This window comes from Podarcis cretensis, assembly GCF_951804945.1.
Source record: "Podarcis cretensis genome assembly, chromosome: 10".
Classification (NCBI taxonomy): domain Eukaryota; kingdom Metazoa; phylum Chordata; class Lepidosauria; order Squamata; family Lacertidae; genus Podarcis; species Podarcis cretensis.
Window position 1 is genome coordinate 77251391 of NC_137179.1, and position 15954 is coordinate 77267344.

Consider the following 15954-nt stretch of genomic DNA (forward strand, 5'->3'; position numbering starts at 1 on the left):
GCCCTTATTTTCAAAAGTTTTTCTAAGTCAGCAGGGGGGGGGACATCTTGGTTTGCCTAGTTCAGGGGTCAGCAACCTTTTTCAGCCGTGGGTCAGTCCACCGTCCCTCAGACCATGTGGTGGGCTGGTCTATATTTTGAAAAAATAAATAAAAAATGAATGAATTCCTATGCCCCACAAATACCCCAGAGATGCATTTTAAATAAAAGGACACATTCTACTCATGTAAAAACACACTGATTCCCGGACCATCCACGGGCTGGATTGAGAAGGCGATTTGGCCACATCTGGCCCCCGGGCCTTAGGTTACCTACCCCTGGCCTAGTTCATCCAGGCTTAAGTACTTAAAAAGAAAAGTCCCAACCAATACTAGTGATCTACAGATTTCCTGTAAAGTGAAGTGCTGATGCGTATTGGCATACCCATATTCAAGAAAAGCTAGACCAATTTATAAAGGAAAAGTAGAATTGGCAGTCATACAAGGTTCTCACACTTTGCCATGCTCACTTTGTTGCACAACTCAACAAGTTTGAACCTATTCTCTTTCTGGTTTAGCCATCCATTAATTCATCACAATGGTCTTCTACCTATCCTCCAAAGAGCCCAGTAGATGCAACCAGAGTTAGTGTCCTGATGCACAATTGGAGATGGTAGGTTCTGCTGCACCCCACTGTACACATGTTTGTGGGTACCTCTTCCATAAGCTATATAACGGACTCAAGCACAATTGCACCGGTTTGTGTCCGAGTTACTGTCCCATCCCTCTTTTGGAATTCAAACTAAGGAGCATTGTCTACAGCTAGCACTTCCTCTAATATATTATTAAATTGTGGAATGAACTTTCTAGCAAGACATTTTTCAGTGGATGCTATAAAGGTAAAGGTACCCCTGCCCGTACGGGCCAGTCTTGACAGACTCTGGGGTTGTGCGCCCATCTCACTTAAGAGGCCAAGGGCCAGCGATGTCCGGAGACACTTCTGGGTCACGTGGCCAGCGTGACATCGCTGCTCTGGCCAGAGCCAGAGCCAGAGCCAGAGCCAGAGCCAGAGCCGCACACGGAAACGCCGTTTACCTTCCCGCTGGTAAGCGGTCCCTATTTATCTACTTGCACCCGGAGGTGCTTTCGAACTGCTAGGTTGGCAGGCGCTGGGACCGAGCAGCGGGAGCGCACCCCGCCGCAGGGATTCGAACCGCCGACCTTTCGATCGGCAAGCCCTAGGCGCTGAGGCTTTAACCCACAGCGCCACCTGCGTCCCTCATACTTCAAAGTAAATCTTTTGTTATATTTGTTAGCAAACTTTCCAAACTCATGGAAATCAAGCAGTCATTACCCCCCCCCCCCGCCTTTTCATATTATGATGTGAACAGCAGTTCCAAAAGGGTAGTTATGTTGGGTTATGAGAAACAACAAAGGGTCTTTTGGCACCTCAAATATTTAGCATGAGCCTGTGTGAGTCATTTATTTATTTAATAAATTTATATACCTCCCTTCAGCTGAGGATCACAGAGTAGTTTACAGTAACAAACAAAACATGAAATGTGGGATCACCTAAAAAGGTATGGAATATACATTTTGACCACAGAAATAAGGCCACGAGATCAAGCAGTGTAAGAGTCAACAATAGATATGGGCAGAAATAAATATATAGAATCATGGCAAATGAACAAAGATGGTAAAGAAGTCATCAATGAATGAAGAGAGGGACTTAGGGACTGTTCTAAATCACCCACAAATATATTGGCATGCTCTGGAGCAATGCAACTACCCAGCACAGTGCCCTGAACCCAAATCTGTGACATTTTGCTGCTGAGCACTGCCAATTTGTCCTTACCTCACAACCGTTCAGTTTGGGGAGGAATGGGTTGGATCGGAGTAATTTTAATAAGGAAAATGGTGCAGGGAGAAAGAGTCAACTCCCTCTCCCTCATGTGGGGGTCTTATCTGGACTGGCCCGTCTCCAAAGCCAGTGTTTAAAATAAATATAAAGAGACAGATGCATTTATACAACTTCAGATTAACATGTAGTTTGACCCTATCCCCTATCGTTATGGAAGGTGTAGAATCAGAAAACATCAGACAATGCAGAGGTGGATTTAGGGCAGCTCGACTGGTTCCCCCGCCCTGGTGCCTGTACAGAATGGAAGGTGGGGGGGGGGGCATTGAATGATGGCCTTGCACAGAGTGCCACTAAAAACTGAAAGACCAAAGTCCACCCCTGGACAACACAATAAAGTTTCACCATGATTGTCTTGTATATTTTCTCCTTACATGCAGGCCACATAAGGTAGCCCCTTATCCATTGCCAAAAAGGGGACACGATAGGATACAAATTAGCATGCCTAGATGAAAATTTAGAAATAACTATTATCATTTAAACACAAATACACTATACTGCAATGGCTGTTGGGGCAGCGCTGCTTACCTGGCCTCCCATTGCTGCCATGGCATTGCGTATCAGGAAGGCAAGGGACAAGGTGTCTGTTAATGAGGATGGTATGGTACAAATGCACCAGCAGGAACACCGGAGTGGCTCTGCTGGTGCACTTGTACCACACTGACCCTCATCCCTCCACAACATCTGTGATGATGACAGGAGGTCAGGTAACCAGACCTATCCCACCAACTGCCACAGGCTTATGATCAAGTATGATGGAAAAAGCTGAAACTGCAAATTGTGTAGTCAGCATTTGTTTTATGTTAGAAAGCTGAAAGGGGAAAAGCAAAACTAAATCCCATTCAGGTGAAAGGCAGCAATTAGGTGCACCATTGTTATAGCAACTTACACCAGATACATGGAAAAGTCTCAAAATGAAATAGTTGTAAGCTTGCAGGAATGAGCCTCATAGGGTGGATCTACATACGGGGGGATGGGGGTGGGTGGGACCACTATAAATAAGTCAGAAATTAAATTCTTATAACAAAAAAAGGGGGGGGACGTTATGGAAAATGGCAAAGAATTTTCTCTGCTCTCCAGTGCCACCTGGTGTTGCATGCTTATAACACATTTGAAACAGTGGTGGGGTTTCAACTGCCCCATTCCTTGCCTGAACAGCCTCTTCCCTCATCATGTCCTGTGTGCTCTGATAGCTCTGTTCATTCCTTTTCGCCTTGCCCTTGCTCCTACCTTGTGGGTGGCACCAAACCCCATAAATTGCTGGCCCCCTATTCTGGATCAATCCCCTGGCATCCTGCCTCCGCCACACACTCGTCAGAGCCCTGCCAGTCCCTGACATCTGGTGTGTACAGCATTTGTACACAAAGGGTATCTTTCTAATACTGAAATTCCACTCTGGAAGTACCATATTTTTCCATGTATGGCTTTTTAAAATTAAAAATAAACGTGAAAAATGGGGGGTCATCTTATACACGGATAATGCAGGGGAAGGGACAGGTGATTGTTAGCAGCTGGGAGCAGGAGATTTTCAGCAGTGATTGGGTGGGTGATTCGAGTCTGCGGCAATTCCCCCCCCCCCAAAGGAGCTCAACAACTCTGGGCAATCTCAACTTCCGATTTTTCCCATTACATCCAACCCCAGTAATGCAGGTTATCAGAGATGATAAGGGATAATTATCCCTGCCACACACGCCCCCCCCCCCCGGGTAGGGGGGGACTGGCCGTCACCCTCAGATTGTCCGTAATCTGCCGCTTGCTGCATAATGCGGGGTCAGGGATGCTGAGTGCTGAGCGCTGTACGAATTGGGCACTCTTGAGAGCCATTCCAGTGAGCCAGGAATCATAGAATCATAGAATCATGGAGTTGGAAGAGACCACAAGGGCCATCGAATCCAACCCCTGCCAAGCAGGAAACACCATCAGAGCACTCCTGACATATGGTTATCAAGCCTCTGCTTAAAGACCTCCAAAGAAGGAGACTCCACAACACTCCTTGGCAGCAAATTCCACTGTCAAACAGCTCTTACTGTCAGGAAGTTCTTCCTAATGTTTAGGTGGAATCTTCTTTCTTGTAGTTTGGAACCATTGCTCCGTGTCCGCTTCTCTGGAGCAGCAGAAAACAACCTTTCTCCCTCCTCTATGTGACATCCTTTTATATATTTGAACATGGCTATCATATCACCCCTTAGCCTCCTCTTCTCCAGGCTAAACATGCCCAGCTCCCTTAGCCGTTCTTCATAAGGCATCGTTTCCAGGCCTTTGACCATTTTGGTTGCCCTCCTCTGGACACGTTCCAGTTTGTCAGTGTCCTTCTTGAACTGTGGTGCCCAGAACTGGACACAGTACTCCAGGTGAGGTCTGACCAGAGCAGAATACAGTGGCACTATTACTTCCCTTGATCTAGATGCCATACTCCTATTGATGCAGCCCAGAATTGCATTGGCTTTTTTAGCTGCCACGTCACACTGTTGGCTCATGTCAAGTTTGTGGTCAACCAAGACTCCTAGATCCTTTTCACATGTACTGCTCTCAAGCCAGGTGTCACCCATCTTGTATTTGTGCCTCTCTTTTTTTTCCTTTTTTTTCTTTTTTGCCCAAGTGCAATACTTTACATTTCTCCCTGTTAAAATTCATCTTGTTTGTTTTGGCCCAGTTCTCTAATCTGTCAAGGTCGTTTTGAAGTGTGATCCTGTCCTCTAGGGTGTTAGCCACCCCTCCCAGTTTGGTGTCATCTGCAGATTTGATCAGGATGCCCTTGAGTCCATCATCCAAGTCGCTGATAAAGATGTTGAATAAGACCGAGCCCAAGACAGAACCCTGTGGCACCCCACTAGTCACTCTTCTCCAGGATGAAGAGGAACCATCGATGAGCACCCTTTGGGTTCGGTCAGTCAGCCAGTTACAAATCCACTGAGTGGTAGCATAGTCAAGACCGCATTTTACCAGCTTCCTTACAAGAATATCATGGGGCACCTTGTCAAATGCCTTGCTGAAATCAAGGTAGGCTACATCCACTGCGTTCCCTTCATCTACCTGGTTGCTATCTCCTCTGGTTGCTGCTCTTCGAGCAGCAGCTTCCTCAACTTCCAGGTCTAGCTCAAACAGTGTTTTTTGACTAACATAGGCTGCTAAAGCTGCAGTATACTGAACTTTTCAGCAACTCCTGGGATGATACTGTGCAAAGGCTTTTGGGTTTCTACACTGAAGCAAGTCATTTGAATTTCCATATTGACCAGTGGCTGTGTGCACATGAAGAAGGGAATAAATGTGTTCTATTCTTCTCAGTAATAATAGGTCATCCAAAATAAAGAAAACATTTCAGAGGGACTATCTCCAATCAAAAAGTAAAGAGCTGTTTTAATGAGTATTTTGAAAGCATTGTCAAACCCAGGGTGCCTCTGTATATTTATAAAACCAAGATAAAGGCAGACTTGGCTTGAAAGAGAAGCATACATACATTGAAGCAAGAAAATCATTCTAACTGTGGCACGTCCATTATTTCTTGGTCTTGCTACAGAAGCAACAAAGGAGGAGAGGTGAGGCCTAAGCAATGTATTTTAAATAATGAATGGTTTTCTTTTGTTGAGATTATTTTTCTGAGGGAAGCTCTTGCTATGTCAGAATGCTAACCTTGGCCTTTAATCTCTTTATTTTTTCACTGAAGAAAAAACAAACCTTGGGGCTGTGGAGATTTCCAAGAAGCAGATTAACATTTCAAGTCCTTACAAAAGGGGGGAAAGGGAGAAATTGACAACTGTTTAAAAACTGGAACGCATTCGCCTGGTGTAGCTCAGCCAAAAAAAAAAAAGGGGGGGGGGAAGAGTTCCAAAGATGGAAGAGTTGATCCATGTGCATTGCATTGTTTTGGCATAGAGTCACGTTGCATACCTATGTGGAAGTGCTCACTACACTTTTGTGACTTTTCTCAAAGAATCTTGGGAATTGTACTTAATTGAGATGCTGAGAATGCTCTGTATCACAATTGCAGCTCTCAGGGAATGACAATTTCTTGGGCCCTTTGGGGAAAAGATAATGACTAGTTAATTGTGTGGGTATTAATCTGGGAAGCACAAAGGACGGGGAGAAATGTCTGTGGATCAAACTGTGGATCCCTGAGTGGGACATCATAGCAATGCAGAAACACAAATGATATTTACCATAGTGCATTTAGAGAAGGATGTATTTTGGGGACCACAACAGCAATGCAGAAACACAGCTGATATTGCCTAGAATGTAGAATCATAGAATCATAGAGTTGGAAGAGACCACAAGGACCATCGAGTCTGAACACTCATCCCCCACCACCACTTTCAGAACAGGGCCCAGGAGGAAGGAGAAGAATCACAGTGCCCCCAGCTCCCAGTCCCTCTAGATGGTCCAGAAGGATGTTCATGGTTGATGGTGTCAAAAGCCGCTGAGAGATCCAGCAGAACTAGGAAACAGCTCTCACCTTTGTCCCTAGCCCACCAGAGATCCTCAACCAGCGCGATCAAGGCAGTTTCAGTCCCATGATGAGGCCTGAATCCCAACTGGAAGCGACTCCCCTGCTCCCCGGTAAGCTCAAAAGAGCCCCGAGAGTGAGTGGGGTTGGAGACGTGGCACAGCGGAAACGATTGCTTCCTTCAAAGTAGCGAAGCTCTGAGACTGGTGATCGTGAGTTGCCAATTCCTTCATAAAAAAGATTGAATAATTTGGAACTGCAAGTACTTACAAAAATAAAGACTTCCAGGTTGGTGCCTTTGGCAATGGCGGAATTCCTCTGATCGGGAGGAATTTGTCTCGTGGAATCTGGGTCTGGCCGCCACGGCAAAGGCGGAGACCCACTAAAAATCACAGGTGGGTGAAGCCTGTGAACGTGGGATTCGGCTGGCACCTTTTGTGCCTCCCTCACTCGTGGGGAAACCCGGTTTCGGGGATCCGGAGCGACGTGGGGTGAGTGGCGCGGTGCTTCAAATTGACTGCTTCTTCCACAGAGCGAAGCCGCATAGCTGTTGCTGGAGAGCGCTGACTTTTTCCTGTGGACAATTTGATTTTAAAGCAACTACCTGTGAGTAGAGCGGAGAATTGGATTTTTAAACGTCTTAATTTGGCACCGAAATGGGGAGGCTCAAAACAGGAAGTCCGCCTTCCCCTTTTGTAAATAGACTGAAGCAAAGAGACTGTAAGCTAAAGTCTTGGAAAGCCTACTGTAAAGGACTAAATTTCCATCGGTAGAAAACATCAAACCCCCCTTGGAAGCAGGAGAAGAGGGGGGAAGTTTTGGGTTGTGTGTGCCTGCAGGAGAGAGCGAAGAAAGTTAAAATACCACCGCTCCGAACCTGGAAACGGGCTGCTAGTAAGATTGACGTTTTTGGATTGTTCATTGATAGTGAATAGAACGTTCGCTGACAGCTAGCTAAATAAGAGAGATACATTGTTTCCATTCTCTCCATCTGCTCTTAAAAAGGAGTAAAAGTAACTGAAAATTGAAACTAACTTTATTGTTTGAACTGTGTTTAAAAGGACTAATACAAATAGAAACTGTTTCCCTCTAGAGGAAGCCTTTGAAACTGTTATAAGAGCTGAGCTGGGGGAATTTCCAGCTGTAAGATAAAAAGCTGTGAGATTCTGGGACTGACCTTGAATTGGTCGAGAATGTTGACAGAAGAGGCCTTAGTGGCTGCATTATGTAAGATAAATGACTCACTGGAACAGCTTCACAAGAAGCTGGATTTAAATATAGAAAGTATAAATAATTTGGGACAAAAGGTGAACATCAATACAGAAACTATCCAGAAATTGACACAGGAATCTACTTTGACATGGCAAACTGCGGAGAAGGCTAGGGAGAAAGCTGTTGCCGTTGAACCTAAAGTAACACAATTGGAGAGAGAAAGAGTCCCAGCCTCACAGATGCAACTTGATGATCATAAGTTGATGCCTGTCATGATTGAATCTAAAGAAAAACAGATTTTGAGGATCAGAGCCCTGCTTGAACTGGATTTGATGGACTTCCTCAAACAGGAATTTGCTGTTTCTTGGGACCTGGACTTGGGTCAAGAAGAGACTAAAATTGTGATGGCCTTTAGACTTGGAAGAGGAGGGAAAAAAGAGAAGAACAAAATAAGAGACTGTTGGAACTACCAGAAGAACTTAGAAGAACAACAGCCAAGAGTGGAAATTTTTAAAGACGTTCTGAAATACCTTTTGGATCTTAGGTCTAACTATGGAGATTTGGTTGCCCTGTCAAGATGGAATAAAATCATCTTTAGGAGGGAGTTTCCCCGAGATCTACTCTTCAGCCTCAAAGGAAGGAAAACAAAAATAAGATCAGTAGAAGACAAAGCAAAGTTCCTGTATAAGCACGAAGAAGATTTGCAGAAGGGACTTGGAAAAGAGTTAAGAGCCTCGGACAGAAAATCACCAGGTTGATGGACTATATGGAATTGGCGGAAATGACTGGCAGAATCCGAGACCAGGGAGAAGAGACGGTGGAAGAAGATTGGAAAAAGTTTAAAGACTATTTATAGAAATATTGTAAAATTGATGAATGTTGGAAAAATGTTGGAATGAAGTTATATGGCTTTAGTAGAAATGTTATAAGGAATTAAGTATAGATAGATTATTAGAGTATTAGGGAAAAATAAGGTTAGAATATGTTAAGATAAATATAGGACAGAAAACAGAGAAAGATGGAAAGGAATTGCTGAAACAATTAACAGAAGTGGAATACAAAAAGGGAGGTGTGAGGAGGTCGTTGAAACAAGTAAATGAAAGATATGACCTTGAAATTGTATGATGTGTGTCTTAAATTGTTTTTGTTTGGCTTTATTTAGTTTATTGTGTTAGTGTTGTGTTGTGTAATGTTTATACATTGTATTATATTGTATTGTTTTCTTTTTTCTTCTTTTCTCTTTCTCTTTTTTTGTAGTGTTTAAAAGTAATAAATATTATTTAAAAATTCGGAAAAGATCGGGAAGAAAAGGGAGACTTAAAAACGGAGGTTGGTCCCCTTCGTTGGAGAAGGCGAAAATCGGTACGCAAAGACCGAAGCCTTAAAGGAACGAAAAACTTTTAAAATCCCGCAAGCAATTTTGACCCCCTACTTCAGGGGAAGAGGGGGTATTTGAGCTTTGGATATAACTTTGGGAAGTTTGTGAATACGATTGAGACCTCCCCATTTGGCAGCGGACCACCCGGGAGGGAAGACTAGTCTCCATTGTGACGTCACAATGGAAGAGGAAACATTCAATCTCCGTTTCCACTGACTTGGCTACAAACTTTCCTGTGCTGCCTGGCTACAGTTTAAACTGGCTAAAAAGTGTCCCCTTCCCTCAGAATAAGGGGAGTTTGTGACAATTTTCTCTCTGCCATTTTTGTCTTTGTTATCTAGCTAGTTTGAAAGATTAGGGACACAGCTTCTGGGCCGGCCGCAGTGGGATTGGTGGAGTGAACTTGTTTTTCTCCTTCACTGCGCCATACTGTAAGACTGACCTTGACATTCTTAAGCTATTATGAGCTCAGAAAAAATGAGACGTGGCTCTAAGTGTCAACAATTTGAGGAGTCAGTGATGTCAATGTTAACTGACATTAAAGAAGGTCTAACTCGTAATACTGCTAGTATAGATAAATTGGAAAAAAAGATTGAACTTTTAAGCACCAACTTGAAAGACATGAAAGATGAGGTAACCACACATGATACAAGGTTGGCATAGCTGGAGACTGTTAGAGTGCCAGACTTGGAACGGTTGCAGTATGAAAATGCTAACTCAATTGCCTTCCTTCAGTTGAAGGGAAAATAATAATAATAATAATTTTTTATTTATACCCCGCCCTCCCCAGCCAAGGCCGGGCTCAGAGCGGCTTACAAGCAATAATAAAAACAAGATGAATGATTACAACTTAAAAACAAAAATAAAATACAACATTAAAATAATGGAACATTAAAATATTAAAATGTAGCCTCATCGCAGGAGGAGAAGGAAAAGAAAAAAAAAAGAGAGGGAGGGAGGGAGGGAATCAAATTGGCTCCAAGCCAAAGGCCAGGCAGAACAACTCTGTCTTACAGGCCCTGCGGAAAGAAATCAGATCCTGCAGGGCCCTGGTCTCATGAGGCAGAGCGTTCCACCAGGCCGGAACCAGAGTTGAAAAGGCCCTGGCTCTGGTTGAAGCCAATCTAACTTCCTTAGGGCCAGAGACCACTAGGGTATTGTTATTTATGGACCTTGAGGCTCTCCGTGGGGCATACCAGGAGAGGCGGTCCTGTAGGTACGAGGGTCCTAGGCCGTGAAGGGCTTTAAAGGTCAAAAGCAGCAACTTAAATCTGACCCTGTACTCCACCGGGAACCAGTGCAGCTTGAAAAGCACTGGGTGAATATGCTCCCATGGCAGAGACCCCGTGAGGAGCCTCGCTGCAGCATTCTGTACCCGCTGGAGTTTCTGGGACAGCTTCAAGGGCAGCTCCGCGTAGAGCGAATTACAGTAGTCAAGCCTGGAGATGACCACCGCATGGATCACTGTGGCCAAGTCGGGGCGGGAAAGGTAAGGGACCAACTGCTTGATGCGGCGAAGGTGGAAAACTGTCACCTTAGCTGTTGCTGTAACCTGCGCCTCCATGGAAAGGGAGGCGTCAAGGATTACACCCAAACTCTTAACGGAAGGCAATGGCACTAATTGGGCCCCCGCAAGAGAAGGCAGTTGGTCCCTCATCCCCATACCATCCCAACCTAGCCATAGGACCTCTGTCTTTGAAGGATTTAGTTTCAGTCGGCTCCCACGAAACCATCCAGCCACAGCTTCCAAGCATCTGGTCAGTGTGTTTGGGGTCGAGTCGGTGTGGCCATCCATCAGCAGATAGAGCTGAGTGTCATCAGCATATTGGTGACAGCCCAGTCCAAAGCTCCGTATAATCTGGGCAAGGGGGCGCATAAAGATGTTAAAAAGCATCGGGGAGAGAATTGCGCCCTGTGGCACTCCACACACCAAGGAGTGGCGCGACGACATTTCCCTCCCTAGTGCCACCCTCTGTCCCCGACCAGAGATAAAAGAGCACAACCAGTTACGGGCTATGCCCTGTATCCCCACGTCTGCGAGGCGGTGGTCCAGAAGATCATGATCGACCATGTCAAAGGCTGTTGACAAATCTAAAAGGATCAGCAGTCCTGACCCGCCTCGATCCAGTTGTCTACGGAGATCATCTGTTAGGGCAACCAGAGCCGTCTCCGTCCCAAAACCAGGACGGAAACCAGACTGAAATGGCTCTAATGCCGATGTTTCCTCCAGAAACCTACCAAGCTGTTCAGCAACCGCTCTCTCAATTACCTTACCCAGGTATGGAAGATTTGAAACTGGGCGGTAATTGGATAGGTCTAAGGGATCTAATGAAGTTTTTTTTTAAGAGTGGACACACCACTGCTTCCTTCAGCTCCCCTGGGAATGTCCCCGTGTCAAGGGACAAATTGATAATTTCAACCAGGGGGGTCTGCGCAACATCTGGACACTCCCTAATCAGCCAAGATGGGCATGGATCAAGGAGGCAGGTGGTGGGCCTACCAACTTGGAGGAATCTATCCACATCAGTAGGGAGTATCCGATCAAAATGGTCCAACACCGGACCTGAAGTCAGTCGAGGGGCCTCCAGTTCAGTCACTGTATCTAAATTGGCAGGGAGGTCACGGCGGAGCAACAGGACTTTCTCCTAAGGACGTTATTGACCTAATTATTCTAAAAAGTTGTGCCGGGCAAGAGCTAGCGGATGCAATGGAAGCTGCAAAGTAAGATTTCTTAGCAGCTTTCATAGCCATCTCGTAGGCTTTCATAAGCGTCCTATAAGATGTTCTTGAGACTCCGTCATGAGTCCGTCGCCATACTGGCTCTAGCTGTCTGAGATCCCGCTTCATTTTCCGGAGCTCCTCAGTAAACCAAGGGGCCCGGTTTCGACGGGGTTGCAGAGGGCGCTTAGGCACGATCTCATCAATGGCTGCCAAGAGCCGGTTATTCCAGTCCTCAACAAGGTCATCTAATGAGTCGCCAGGAGGAGCAGGGTTCCGCAAGGCTTGTCGGAATCTATCAGGATCCATCAGTTTTCGCGGACGAGCCCAAATAGGTTCGCCACCCGAGCCGGGGAGGAGCGGGAAGTCAATCTTGGCTTTCAGAGCGTAGTGATCAGACCATGGCACTTCCACAGGGGGGAGCATGATCACATCTATGCCAGCCCCAAAGATCAGATCCAGCGTGTGGCCTGCTTGATGAGGGCCCAAAACAACCTGGGAGAGCCCTAGTGTTGCCATGGAAGTCACTAGGTCCAGAGCCTGTGAGGAGGGAGCGGCATCGGCATGGACGTTGAAGTCTTCCAAAACCAGTAGGTTTGGGAACTCCAAGGCCCAGCCCGCCACCACCTCCAGCAGGTCTGACAGGGTGGCTGCAGGTGTGCTGGGTGGTCGGTACACCAGCCAGACAGCCAAGCTCTCCTTGGTGCCCCACACGAGACCAACACATTCAATGCCAGAGATCGCCGGTGATGGCAGAGAAAAGAATCCTATTTGAGATTTAGGGGGGTCCCCTTTCTGGAAGAAGAAAAACTCAGAGAATCTTTGATAGGATTTTTTGTGGAATGTTGGGATCTGAAAAAAGAGGAAGTGGAAGCTTGGGTAGAAAAAGCATACAGATTTGGGCCTAAAAAGGAGACTAAAATAACTTATGACTGTATTGTCATAAGCAGCAAAGAGACATTATTTTGGGTAAAAGGTAAAGGGACCCCTGACCATTAGGTTCAGTAGTTACCGACTCTAGGGTTGCAGTGCTCATCTTGCTTTTTTGGCTGAGGGAGCCGGCGTACAGCTTCCGGGTCATGTGGCCAGCATGACTAAGCCGCTTCTGGCGAACCACAGCAGCACACGAAAACACCATTTACCTTCCTGACGGAGCAGTACCTATTTATCTACTTGCACTTTGACGTGCTTTCGAACTGCTAGGTTGGCAGGAGCAGGGACCGAGCAACGGGAGCTCATCCCATCACGGGGATTCAAACCGCCGACCTTCTGATCGGCAAGTACTAGGCTCTGTGGTTTAACCCACAGCACCACAATTTTGGGACATTATTTTGGGACATCACTACAAAAAGGCCTCAAAATTCAGGATAAATCGGTGGTGCCACACCAATTTTTGAACTTGAGATTTGACAGGCATTCTGAAGAAAAAGAATATCTTTTTAGGTGGGAATTTCCAGAGGGCTTATCCTTCAAATTTGAAGGAAGAAAGCAAAAGATAAAGACTGTTGAAGAGAAGGACAGCTTTCTCCAAAAGCACTTGGTAGAACTTGGATTACAATGCTCACAGCCGCTGGGGGTGGAGGCAGCTTCCCCCTAAGTAGACATTATGGCGTTGAGAATTTATTCATGGAATGTAAATGGCTTGAACTTACCCCGAAAAAGGAAAAAATATATCATATTTTGGAAAAACAGAATTTGGATATGATTTGTTTACAGGAAACACACATTACAAGACTACATAGAAAAATATTAATAAATAAAAGCCTGGGTCAAGAATTTATTTCTTCTGACAAAGTTAAAAAAAGAGGAGTGGTTTTCTATATTAAGGAAAAATGGCATCCAAAATTGGCTTTTAAAGATGAGGAAGACACATAGCAGTTGAAATTACAGCGCAAGGTGAAAAATATTTGCTACTAGGAATCTACGCACCTAATGATGGCAAAGTGGAATTCTTTAAGAACTTGGAAACAAGTCTTATGGAATATATGGATTACAAATTAATATTGATGGGGGGCTTGAATGGAGTTGCATCTACCCTGATGGATAGGACTCAGAGATCAAAGGTATCAAACTCTGGCAGACTATCTAAGACAAATTTGATTTGTCAGACATATGGAGAATTAGAAATCCAATGGAAAAAGATTTTTTTCTCAGATGCAAACCAAGTATTCTCGAGAATAGACAACTTATGGATATCCTGAGACTTGGTTCCTAAAGTAATAAAAAAGGAAATTTGCCCTAAAACATGCTCTGATCATAATGCAGTTTATATGGACTTGAAAATGTTTGTACAGGGTTCCTTCAGATGGGGAATGAATGATGATTTGTTGAGAAGTACTTCAATTGTGAATAAAGCCCAAAAAACCCTAAAGGACTATTTTGAACTTAATATGAATCAGGGAACAGAAACAAGGGTTATTTGGGATGCCAGCAAAGCAGTAATAATAATAATAATAATAATAATAATAATAATAATAATTTTTTATTTATACCCCGCCCTCCCCAGCCAAGGCCGGGCTCAGAGCGGCTTACAAACAATAATAAAAACAAGAAGAATGATTACAACTTAAAAACAAAAATAAAATACAACATTAAAATAATGGAACATTAAAATATTAAAATGTAGCCTCATCGCAGGAGGAGAAGGAAAAGAAAAAAAGAGAGAGGGAGGGAGGGAGGGAGAGGGAGAGGGAGGGAGGGAATCAAATTGGCTCCAAGCCAAAGGCCAGGCGGAACAACTCTGTCTTACAGGCCCTGCGGAAAGAAATCAGATCCTGTAATCAGTAATGAGAGGGTTTCTGATACAACAAAATTCTATTAGGAGAAAGTCACAGAATAGAAAAAAGATAAAATTATGGACCAATTAAAAGATAAAGAGAAGAAGCTCAGAGGAAACCCAAAGAATTTGCAGTTATAAAAAGAAATTAAGGCTTTACAGATTCAATACTCACAGATAGTAAACCAAGAAATAGAATGGAAGATAAGAAGGATGAGACAAAGAAATTTTGAATCTGCAAATAAATGTGGGAAATTATTAGCCTGGCAGTTAAATAAGAGACAAAAGCAAAGTGCTATCACAAATATTGTAACAGAAGAAAAATCTGTAGAGAACCCTGCAGACATAAGAAAATGTTTTTTCAAATATTATAAACAACTGTATAAAAAGGACAAAGAGAATTTGGCAAAAAATGAGCAATTTATCAAGATTAATGGTTTGCAGCAGATTCCGGATGATAAAAAGATCCTACTAAAAGGTTTAATTACAAGACAGGAAGTTGAACAAGCAATAAATTCAATGCAACTTGGCAAGACACCGGGATCTGATGGTCTATCAGCGAAATATTATAAGAAACTGAAAGATTGGCTTATTCAACCTCTGGTAGAAGTAACCAATTCGATTTTGTGAGGGGGCAAAGCACCTGAAACCTGGAAGGAAGCCTATATTACTCTGATTCCTAAACGGGGTCAAGATAGATCCAATGTTAAAAACTATAGACCAATCTCCCTACTCAATGTGGATTACAATTTTTTTTGCAAATATATTGGCTAACAGGCTAAAGAAGGTTCTATCTAAATATATCCACAAGGACCAGGCAGGATTTCTGCCTAGAAGACATATGAAAGACAATATTAGAAATGTTGTGGATATTTTGGAAAAACTGGAAGCAAGAAAGAGTTGTAAAGCAATGTTAATGTTTATTGATGCAGAGAAGGCCTTTGACAATGTATCTTGGAGATTTATGCTATATAAGTTTGAGAGTATGGGGGTTGGTCAAGATTTTCTAAGTGGTATTAAAGCGATCTATCAGGAACAAAAAGCTAAAATTATTGTAAATAATGTGGTTTCGGAGGAAATTAGAATAGAGAAGGGAACCAGGCAAGGGTGCCCACTTTCCCCTCTGCTGTTTATCTCAGTCCTAGAGAACTTGCTAAGTATGATTAGAGAGGATGAACAAATTAAAAGTATTACAGTAGGATCCAAACAATATAAATTAAAAGCCTTTGCGGACGATTTAGTATTGACACTACAAGACCCAGATTCCAGTGCAGTTAAAGCACTGGAGCTGATACAAGAGTTTGGACAGGTAGCAGGATTTAGACTAAACAAGAGCAAAACCAAAGTATTAGAGAAAAATCTGGATAATGAGGAAAGAAAATTATTACAAGAAAAGAGGGGCTAGATTTTGTGAAAAAAGTTAAATACTTAGGGGTGAATCTGTCTGGGGAAAACTTGAATTTATACAAAGATAATTATGAGAAATTATGGAATGAAATCAAGAGAGATTTGGAGATATGATCAAATTTAAAAT

General features: G+C 43.8%; 1 protein-coding gene across 1 annotated transcript in view; it reads right to left on the minus strand.

Annotated features, from left to right (window-relative positions):
• LMNTD1 (lamin tail domain containing 1) overlaps positions 1–15954 on the minus strand; it is a 237975-nt gene that overhangs the window by 184707 nt on the left and 37314 nt on the right. The gene's annotated exons all lie outside the window — the stretch shown is intronic.